Source organism: Tachyglossus aculeatus, unplaced genomic scaffold, assembly GCF_015852505.1.
Source record: "Tachyglossus aculeatus isolate mTacAcu1 unplaced genomic scaffold, mTacAcu1.pri scaffold_122_arrow_ctg1, whole genome shotgun sequence".
NCBI lineage: Eukaryota > Metazoa > Chordata > Mammalia > Monotremata > Tachyglossidae > Tachyglossus > Tachyglossus aculeatus.
This window is the reverse complement of record NW_024044851.1, coordinates 223,949-234,096: the sequence shown is the minus strand read 5'-3', so window position 1 is coordinate 234,096 and position 10,148 is coordinate 223,949. Positions and strand designations below refer to the sequence as shown.

The 10,148-nt window shown below is 45.0% G+C and overlaps 1 pseudogene; it reads right to left on the bottom strand.

The window, feature by feature from the left end:
- Window positions 1-8,449: 8,449 nt before the first annotated feature.
- On the bottom strand, window positions 8,450-9,260 carry LOC119922720 (annotated as a pseudogene).
- Window positions 9,261-10,148: the final 888 nt, after the last annotated feature.

Genomic DNA, 10,148 nt, shown 5'->3' with positions numbered 1-10,148 from the left:
TCATCCAATTGTATTTACTGAGCGCTTACTGTGCGAGAGCGCTGTACTAAGCGCTTGGAAGTACAGTTCAGCAGTAAAGAGATACAATCCCAGCCGACACCGGGTTTACAGTTTGGAAGGGGAGAAACAGACATCAAAACGAGTAAACAGGAGTGAATATTATCAATATAAATAAATACATTATAGATCTATATACATTTAAACAAGTAAACAGAAATTAATGTAAATAGATAGAATTATAGATATGTACATATGTACACAAGTGCTGTGGGGTGGGGGTGTAGAGCAAGGGAGTGAGGTGGGGCGATGAGGAGGGGAGAGGTAGCTGAGGAAAAGGGGGGCCAGGTCTTCTACCTCTATTATACCCTCCCAAGTGTTTAGTACGGCCTAGCAGCACGAGGATGGGCTTGGTAGTCAGAGGTCGTGGGTTCTAATCCCGACTCTGCCACTTGTCTGCTCTGTGACCTTCGGCAAGTCACTTCACTTCTCTGTGTCTCGGTTACCTCATCTGTAAAATGCTACTGATGCCTGTCTGCTTGTTTTGTTTTGTTGCTGTCTCCCCCTTGTAGACTGTGAGCCCGTTGTTGGGTAGGGATTGTCTCCATCTGTTGCCGAACTGTGCTTTCCAAGCGCTTAGTACAGTGCTCTGCACACAGTAAGCGCTCAATAAATGTTATTGAATGAATGAAAAGAATGAATAAAATGGATATTGAGACTTTGAGCACCATGTGGGACAGGGACCGTGTTGAAAGTGATTGCCTTGTATCTACCCCAGAGCTTAGAACAGTGCTTGGCGGATATTAAGCGCTAAACAAATACCATAATTAGTGGAAGTAGTAGTAGCACAATCCTCTGTATGTAGTAGGTGCTCAATAAATGCGATTGATTACTTGACCCTGGGTCTTGTTTCTGTTTACTCTCCCAAGCATTTGGCGCAGTGCTTAGCACTCAAACGGCACTCAATAAACACTATTGATCAGTGATTGATTGATTAATTGTCGGATTGATCGATACCAAGAAACCCTGTCCACGAGAAGCAGGGCATGGGTAAGGGATACCGAGGATATAGCACTAAGTTCATTATAGGTTCGAAGTGAGTATTGCCTTCTCCAGTGAGAATAATAACTATGGTATTTGTTAAGCACTTACTGTGTGCCGAGCGCTGTTCTAAGCGCTGGAAGCAGCATGGCCTAATGGATAGAGTACAGGCTGGGGAGTCAGAAGGACCTGGGTTAGAATCCAGGCTCCACCTCTTGTCTGCCGTGTGAGACCCTCTAGACTGTAAGCTCGTTGTTGGCCGGGAATATATCTGCCGACTCTATTATACTCTACTCTCCCAAGCGTTTAGCACAGTCCTCTGCACACAGGAAGCGATCAATAAATACGATGTATTGATCGATTGGTATAGCCGAAGAGGCAAACCAACGTGTGCAAAAACGCCAAGGGAGGTTTTGATTGCCAAAGAGGTGAGAAAGCTGATTTTTATTAATAATGACTTAATAAATAAGTTTTATTATTAATATCAGTTGATAATAAATACTCTCATAACAATAATAATAGTAGTGGTATTTGTTAAGTGCTTACTCAGTGCCAATCACTCTACTAAGCATTGAGAAAATATAAGATAATCGATTTGGGCACAGTTCCTGTTTGACATGGGGTTTACAGGCTAAGTAGAAGGGAGAATCCTTCAATCAATCAATAAATCAATCAATCAATCATATTTGTTGAGCATTTCCTGTGTGCAGAACACGGTACTAAGCCCTTGGGGAGTACAATAAAACACAGTTGGTAGACTCATTCCCCGCCCAAAATACATTTACAGCCTAGAGGAATGAATCAATCAGTGGTATTTATTGAGTGCTTACCGTGTGTAGACACTGTACTAAGCGCTTGGGAGAGGACAATATAACAGAGTTGGTAGAAACATTCCCTGCCCACATTGAGCTCACAGTCTAGAGGGGAGAACAGGTATTGAATCCCCATTTTACAGATGAGGAAAATGAGGCCCTGAGCAGTGAAGTGACTTGCCCAAGGTCATGCAGCAGAAAGATCCGGGATTGGAACCCAAAGCCCTGTACTAAGACCTTTGCTTCCTGTTGAACTTTTCCAAGCGCTTAATATAGTGTATTGACCACAATCGGCACTTAATAAATACCTTTAATACCACAGAAGAGAACTGGACCCAATGAATTCATTTTCAAAGCCTTCCTAAAAAATATCCCATCTCTCCAGGAAGATTTCTCAGATTAATTCCCAACCTTTCCTTCCAACATGTTTTTGCACTTTTGTACTTTTTTCCTTTCCTCAGCACATATGCCTATGCAATTTTTATAACGGTGTTACTTATGGACCCAGCACTGTCCTATAAATGCTGATTCATAAAGGATGAACTGATTGGACACAGTCCTCCCTCTAAATGGGAGGGGAATCGGATATTGTAACCCCATTTTACCAATGAAAAACGGTAAAATGAGAAGAGGCGTGGCTCGGTGAAAAGAGCACCGGCTTTGGAGTCAGAGGTCATTGGTTTAAACCCCGGCTCCGCCAATTGTCAGCTGTGTGACTTTGGGCAAGTCACTTAACTTCTCTGTACCTGTTACCTCATCTGTAAAATGGGAAGTAAGATTGCGAGCCGCACATGGGACAATCTGATCACCTTTTATTCCCCCAGTAGTTAGAACAGTGCTTTGCACATAGTACGTGCTTAATAAATGCCATTGAAAATGAGGAAACTGAGGCACAGAGAAGTTAAGGGAATTTCCATACGCCACACAGCCAGAAATAGTAGAGCCGATTCTCAACCCCATATCTCATGTCTTTCAGTGCTGGACTAGGCTAGGATTTGTAAAGTCACATATGACAGTATTACAAAAGGTAATCAGTCAGTCAAACAATCAATAAATGGAATTTATTGAGTGCTTACTGTGTGCAGAGCATTGGACAAAACATTTGGGAGAGTACAGCATAACAGAGTTGGTAGTCACAGTTAAGCACTTACTATGTACCAGATACTGTACTAAGCACTGGGATAGATACAGGTCAATCAGTTTGGGCCAGGTCTTAACCCCATTTTACAGATGAGGGGACTGAGGCACAGAGATGTGACTTGCCCAAGGTAACACAACAGACAAAAGGAGGAGGCAGAATTAGAACCCAGGTCCTTCCGACTCTCAGACCCAGGCTCTACACACTAGGCCACACTGCTTCTCACGCTCCTCCTCCACCTCTCAGTTGGGGTGTGAGCTGGGGGTTCCTCTCTAGGAGACAATAAAATCCCTCCTGCTGGCCCGGGGGTGCCAACAGAGTCCAGCGAAGTGAGGAATTTGGAGGGGTAGGAGGGAAGCAGGCCCGAGAATGAATCAGGATAAAGTCCAGCATTCATTCGCATCCGCTGTTCATTTCCCCCGCGTCTCCTTCCTCACCGTGTGAGAACCGGGCCTCCGTGTGACTTGATTTCCCTTTAGGGAGCGGGGCTAAACTATTCCAGGAGCCACCGTCTCCATTTTTCGTTTCCCTCAGTCCCGAGAGGCCTCTGCTGATATCTTCGTCTAGCTGGTAGTCCTCTGAGACCTCGTTAGGAAGTCCACCTCTTTGTGACTTATTCATAACTTTATGAAGCTCTCCACACGTCGCACTTTTAACGAGTCCACGAGAGCCTCTTTGCAATGGGCAACGCTTGGTTGCTATTTCCACCGAGCTCCTTTTAGCTTGGGGAGAGCCAAGTGTCAAAGCAAGAGATGCTTCTGGTGGTTCCTGGGCTGCTGGGATAGAGGTAAGGGTAAGAATCTCTGGGAGTGCCAAGATTGGTGGCGGAGGACGCTGACACCCTCTCCCACCGTGGCCGCTGTGTCCTAGGAGTGACCCCGGGCTCGGTCCCAGCAGAGAGGAGACCGAGGACGGTGTAGACTGGGGAAGTTAGCCAGCTTCACTCCTGACTGTAGCAAAGTCTTCCAGGCTCCCAGCTCCCAGACAATGCCTCTTCACATACTTTTCCTTGGCTGACGAGTTGGATTCTCGTCTAGGCCTCGAGGCTACCTTAAAATGCAGTGGACGAGGTTATTGAAAACACACACACACATGCACACATATACATACATTGACATTTATACCCATACTTTCATAGCCCCATACTCACACACACACACAAACACACACACACAAACACGCTCACACACATACATGGATGTGGTGTACATATATGAATATGTATGTATGCAGCCATAGATCTGTGCAAAGAATGATAATAATAATAATGATGATGATGATGACGGAATTGTTAAGCACTTACTACGTGCCAAGCACTGTTCTAAGATCTGGGGTAGACAGCAGATACTAGGTAATCAGGTTGTCCCACGTGGGGCTCACAGTCTTAATCCTTATTTTACAGATGAGGTAACTGAGGCACAGAGAAGTGTAGTGACATTTACACAGCCACACGCACACATATGTATGCATTATATACATCATAGATACATTATATGTATGATGTGTATATATCTATAATTCTGTTTATTTATATTGATGCTATATTTGCCTTTTTACTTGTTTTGATGTCTGTCTCCCCCATTCCAGGCTGTGAGATTGCTGTTTGGTAGGGATTGTCTCAATTTGTTGCTGAATTGCCCTCTCCCAAGCGCTTAGTACGGTGCTCTCCACATAGTAACTACTCAAAAAATATAACTGAATAAAATATGATAGAATGAAATGTGATTGAATGAATTTGTGCATATGTGCACGTGCACAGATATACAAGCATATATATGTAAATATGCAAACATACACCCACACATATAGGAGCATACATACATGTGCATATGTACCTATATATGAATACACACTCACAAATGCACGTGATTACACTCACACATATGTATGAACACATATACAGACGTGTAAGTGTTTACCTATGCGGGGGAAGCAGTCTTGGTTTAGTGGATGAGCTCGGGTCTGGGAGTCAGAGGTTGTGGGTTCTAATCCCGGCTCTGCCACCTGTCAGCTGTTTGACTTTGGGCAAGTCACTTAACTTCTCTGTGCCTCAGATCCCTCATCTGTAAAATGGAGATGAAGACTGTGTGCCCCACGAGAAACACCTTGATTACCTTGTATCTCCCCCAGCGCTTAGACCAGTGCTCAGCACAGAGTAAGGGCTTAACATATACCATCATTATTATTATTATTACCTAAACTTTCACCCATGCATATGCATACATACATGTATACATGCACACAAGGGTGGCCATTCACCAAATTTCTACCCAGGACAAGATTGGTTTCCAGCTGGTTTTTCCCCGTCCAATCAAGCAATTGGCGATGTTTATCAAGAGCCGACTGGGTCTTTAGTATGGAGCTAAGAATTGAGTTTTGTACTGTACTAAGCATTCAGCACTAAGTACTAAGCACAGAGGAGAGTTCAAGAGAAGCAAGAGACACATTGCCTTGCCCTCAAAGAGATTAATGGGGGGAGAGATAAAAAGTATTTAAAATAATAAAGGCTGAGGTAAAAATGAGGATTTAACATGAAATGTGTCAGGATGAAATGGTTGAATAGAAAAATGAATGTGTAAGTATGTATAAGGATAAATATAACAATTCATATACATATACATACATATGTATCAATCAATTGATAGTATTTATTGAATTTCTTCTTTGTACAGAGCACTGTACTAAAGGCTTGGGAGAATATCACTCTCCACATCTAGACTGTTAAATTCATTATGGGCCCTATGTGGCACATGGACGGTTCCACCCTGATTAACTTGTATCGACCCCAGCGCTTATTCCAGTGCCTGGCACGTAGAAAGCACTCAGCAAATACCGTTTAGAACGAAAAAAGCATGGAATCAGGATTTCAACTTTCCCTAATTGTGACAAATATTCCCCACAATCCTTCAGGGAAACAAGCTCTCTGTGTTAGCCTTTCTTGTGCTCTTTGGAGTTACCAAAGACACAATACACAGTCGATCACTTGATGGCATTTACTGAGCACCTACTGAGTGTTAATCCTATACTAAGTACTTTATTATTATTATTATTATTATTATTATCATCATTATTATCATATTAGTACTAAGCAGAGGGGTAGATACAACTAAATCAGGTCGGACACATTCCATGTCCCATACTGGCCTCTCAAGTCTATTTCATTCTCTGCTTATTTTATAGTATTTGTTGTAAAAACCTACCACTTGCCAGATACTGTGCAAAACTGTGGGATAGATGCAAGATAATCGTATAGGAAATAGTCCGTGTCCCACATGGAGCTCACGGTCTTAATCCCCATTGTACAGATAAGTTAACTGAGGCACAGAGACATTACCTGGCTTCTCTGTGTAGAGGAGAGGAATAAAAGGGATAGAATCCCCATTTTACGAGGAGGAGGCTGAAGCAGAGAAAATTGAAGTGATTTGTCCGAAGTTACGCAGCAGACAAGGGGAGGCGTCGGGATTAGAACCCAGGTCCTCTGACTCTCAGACCCATGCTCTTTCCACTGGACCGTGCTTCTTCAAATTCTTGAAGCACACATGCGACAATACTGCTCAGTACAGTGCTCTGCATACAGCAAGCGCTCAATAAATATGATTGAATGAATAGCAAGTCATACGTTTCCTTCCCTCGAGTAGCTTACAGTATAATGGAGATCCATGAGATCAATCTGTCACTGACAGTTATTGAGCACCTACACCGTGTTAGGTACTGTACTCAATGCTTGGAAGAGTACAAAACACTTGTCCCCTGCCCTCAAGAAGTTTACAGGTCAAAAGAGATAACGTGCCATCACCTTTGATCTTTTTATTCTATCATAGACCTCCTGAGTGCTAGACACTGTACTCAGTGTTGGGGAGGGTATATAAAAGAGTATTAAAACACATGATAATAATAATAAACATGGCATTTGTTAATCGTTCACTGCATGCCAAGCACTGTTCTAAGCGCTGGGGTTAGATACAAGGTAATCAGATTGTCCCATGTGGGGATGACACAGTCGTCATCCCCATTTTCCAGATAAGACAACAGAGGCACAAAGAAGCAAAGTGGCTAGTATCCCATTCTCACACATGATCGTAATATCAATGTTAGCAGTATTAATATCACCATCATCATCATCATCATCATCATCATCAACACTATGGCATTCGTTAAGTGCCTACTCAGTGTCAAGCACTATACTAAGCGCTGTGGTGGATACATGCTAATCAGATCAGACACAGTCCTTGCCCCAAATGGGGCTCAGGTCGAAGCAAAAGGGAGAACATGACTTGAATCTCCATTTTATAGAAAAGGAAACTGAAGCACAGAAAAGTGAAGTGATTAGCCCAAGGTCACACAGCAGGGACGTGGCAGAGCTGACAGTAGAATCCAGGTTACCTGACTTCCAGGCCTGTGCTCTATCCACTTGGCCACACTGTTTCTCCAAACTTGTATATATATATATATATATATATATATATATATATATATAACAAGCAAGCAGTGGTGTTTATTAAGTACTGACTGTCTGCAGAGCACTGTACCAAACATCATCTGGTAGAGTACAATACGTTTAAAGACAACAGAGGAAGACAGACATTCAAATAAATCATAGATTCAGTTGTTCCTTTAATACTTAATTCTGAGTCCATCAGCTGTCAGACCCCTTTGATCTGTTTCACTGATTAGAGTACTTGTTAAAGCACTTACTATATGCCAAGCAGTGTACTAGACACTGTGGTAGACACAGGATGATCAGGTTCTACAAGGGACTCACAGTTTAAGTAGGAGGGAGAACAGATTCTGTACCTCCGTTTTGCAGATGAAGGAACTGAGACACAGAGAGTTCATCTACTGCACTCAGTCGTATTTTATTGAGCACTTATCGTGAGCAGAACACTGAACTAAGTGCTTGGGAGAGTACGATGTAACATTGAACAGAAACATTCTTTGCCCATAACGAGCTTATGGTGTAGTGCTACATTCTAAAGCTACAGTCTAGAGAAGTGAATTGCCTTGCCCAAGGTCACACAGCAGGTAAATGGAGGAACCAGAATCAGAACCAACTGTGAACTCGTTGTGGGCAGGTAAAGGGTCTGTTCGTTTTTATATTGTACTCTCCCAAGTACGTATATTGTATGTACCTTGCATACAGTGCTGTGCATACAGTAAGCACTTAATAAAAACAATTGAATGGATGAAGGAATGAAAAGAAGCACTCAATAAATAAAATTGACTTAATGAATGAAGTCCTCTAACGCCCAGCTACGTGAGCTTTCCACTAGGCCACGCTGCTTCTGAGGAGTGTAAGCTCCCCGTGGACAGGGAATGAGTCTCCTGTTGCGTTTTACCAAGCGCTCGGTCCAGCACACCGGTTCTAGGGGGAGTCCAGTCCATAGCGCTCCTATGGGTACTGAAGAGATCCCAGGGGGCATAACGTCTGCCTCAGCAACTTCCAGAGGGCCCCTTTGATCTCCTAGCTCCTCAGGTTATCGGTGAGGGTGTTGAGGACGCCATAAAGCATGTCCGTGAGTCTGTCGCTTCCAGAAGAGTGACAGGAAGACGGCCGGGTGTAGGTGAAGATGGCGGGGCCCTAGAAGAGGCCGACGGCCAGGAGGCAGGAGGTGCAGGTGGACCAGGCCCGGCGCTTCCCCTCGGCCGAGCGACTCTTCAAGATGGCGGCCGCGACGAGGACGTAGGAGCCTAAAGTGATGGAGAAGGCGCCGATCCCGCCCACCGCCAGAACGGGATGGGCCCGTCACTGGAGGGACGTCTCAGTAGTACTGGTCCACTCGGTTGGAGCGGCAGGTCAGCATGAAGGTGAAGGACGCATGCAGGTGGGAGTTGAGGAAGTGGGCCATCCAGGCCCCGGCCGCCAGCGTAACGCACACCCTCCCGTCCATGAGAACAGTGTAGCGGAGAGGGCGGAGGAGGACCAAGCGACAGTCAGACGCCGTGACCGCCAGGAGCAAGATGTCCATCCCCGCCGGGGCCACCAGGAAATAGAGCTGAAGAGCGCAGCTGAGATCGCCAGTCTCTGGTGGTGAGGTCCCGCAGTATCTTGGGCACTGCGGCTGTTGGGCAGGAGACGTCCAGCAACGACAGGTTGGCGATGAAGCAGTACATGGGCGTGTGGAGACGGCGGTCGGTGCAGAGGGCGAGAACGGCACCGTTGGCTAGGAGCATGGCCGAGTAGATGGCGTCGAAGGCCGCGGCCGCACCTCCGGCCAGTCCGACAGTCCCATCAGGATGAGGCCGGTCGTCCCGGTCCCATTGTCCTCTGCCATCCACGTGCAGTTAACTCGATCTGACTGTGGGCAGGATGGACCTGGGTGCTAATTCCGCTCGTCTGCTGGGTGACTTTGGGCGAGTCGCTTCACTTCTTTGGGCTTCGGTTTCCTCATCTGTAAAATGGGGATTGAGACTGTGTCCAGTCTTATTAGCTTGAACCTACCTCAGAGCTTAGTACAGTGCCCGGCACACGGTAAGTCCTAAACAAATACTGTAAGGAAAAGAAAATAACTGCAGACGGGGACAGATCTGGGTCTGGAAGTCAGAGGACCTGGGTTAATTAATTAATTAATTCATTCGTTCATTCATTCACTCATTCATTAATTCGTAGTTATTGAGATCTTACTGTGTGCAAAGCACTGTACTAAGTGCTTGGAAAGTACAATTAGGCAACAGATAGAGACAATCCCTACCGAACAACGGGCTCACAGTCCCGGCTCTACCACTCTACCACTTGCTTGCTAAGTGACCTTAGGCAAGTCACTTCACTTTTCTGGGTCTCAGCTTCCTCATCCGTGAAATGGGGATTCCCTACCCGTTCTTCCTCCTCCTTAGACTGTGTGTTCCATGTGGCATCTGGTGATCTTGTATCTACAAGATACAAGATCACCAGATGCCACATGGAATCAGAAGGACCTAGGTTCTAAATGCAGCTCTGCCACTTTTCTGCTGTGTTACCTCTAGTGGGACATGCAACTTCTCTGTGCCTCGGTTCCACATCTGTAAAATGGGGAGTTAGACTGTGAGCACTATGTAGGACAGGGACTGCTCCTAACCCAATTATCTTGTAGCCACCCCAGCACTTAGTACAGTGCCTGTCATATAGTAAGCACTTAAAAATCATCTTATTATTCTTCTTCTTATTGTTATTAATGAAGGCAGCA